The sequence below is a fragment of the Sorex fumeus genome, unplaced genomic scaffold, assembly GCF_029834395.1.
Source record: "Sorex fumeus unplaced genomic scaffold, SorFum_2.1 ptg000265l, whole genome shotgun sequence".
NCBI lineage: Eukaryota > Metazoa > Chordata > Mammalia > Eulipotyphla > Soricidae > Sorex > Sorex fumeus.
The window spans coordinates 40146338-40147497 of NW_026606322.1; the positions used below are offsets into that span (position 1 = coordinate 40146338).

General features: G+C 37.9%; 1 non-coding gene across 1 annotated transcript; it reads left to right on the forward strand.

The window, feature by feature from the left end:
- The first annotated feature begins 735 nt into the window (after nt 1-735).
- LOC130018688 (U6 spliceosomal RNA) lies at nt 736-841 on the forward strand. The gene has a single exon (XR_008791588.1). It is a non-coding gene; the product is annotated as a U6 spliceosomal RNA (small nuclear RNA).
- The last annotated feature ends 319 nt before the right edge of the window (nt 842-1160 follow it).

The following is a 1160-nucleotide window of genomic DNA, read 5'->3' on the forward strand; positions in this document are numbered from 1 at the left end:
GGAAAAAATAAAATAATGGTAGATAAAATGCAATTTTTCTTCTTTATAAAATTTTATTATTAAATCCCCCAATTAAAAAAAATTGTGTTTTAGGGACTAGATGATATATTGAGTGTCACTTACACTTGAATGGTTCTGTTTTAAGACTCAGAAAAACAAAGGAAAATAAGGTTACAGGAATAAAGAAATAATTACCTCCTTTTAAAGTCTCTGAGAAAGAAAAGTATTGTAAATACAAAATAAATTCTGTACCTATTTAGTCCACAGGAAACCTTCATTTTTCTCATCAGGCTTATTTTCCCTTTAGTATTCATAATCTAATGAATATAAATAGAAAGTGTTTACAGAGTAAACACCAGCATATATGTGATTTCATTCATTGATTCTAGTTATGGTTGCTAACATAAGTTCATATACATATATACATACACACACACATATATATACACACACACACACGCACACACACACACACATATATATAAAAGTAAAGTAAAGTAAAGGCCCTCCCGTTGATCATTGATTTGCTCGAGCGGGTCCAGTAACGTCTCCATTGGAGACTTTGTTGTTACTGTGTCTGGCATATCGAATACATCACGGGGAGCTTGCCAGGCTCTGCCATGCGGGCAAGATACTCTTGGTAGCTTGCCGGGCTCTCTGAGAGGGGCGGAGGAATCGAACTCGGGTCGGCCATGTTGGCAGCTTGTAAGGCAAACACCCTACCACTGTGCCATCGCTCACTTCGGCAGCACATATACTAAAATTGGAATGATACAGAGAAGATTAGCATGGCCCCTGCGCAAGGATGACACACACAATATATATATATATATATATATATATATATATATACACATTTATATACTTTTAACACACAGTTCTTGTCCAGAGTGATCATTCCCAGCTACGATTGTCACACTGGTCTCATATCTTTTATTTTTGTAAAATTTTTATTAGTGAAACACCATGAGGTACAGTTGTAGACTTACAAATTTTTGTGCTTGGGTTTCAGTTATACAATGATTACGTATCCATCCCTCCACAAGTGCCCATTCTCCACCTCCAATGCTCCCAGCATCCCTCCCACCCCCCTCCCCTATCCCATCCCACCCCTGTGGCAGGGCGTTCCCTTTTGTTCTCTCTCTCCTTTTTGGTGCTGT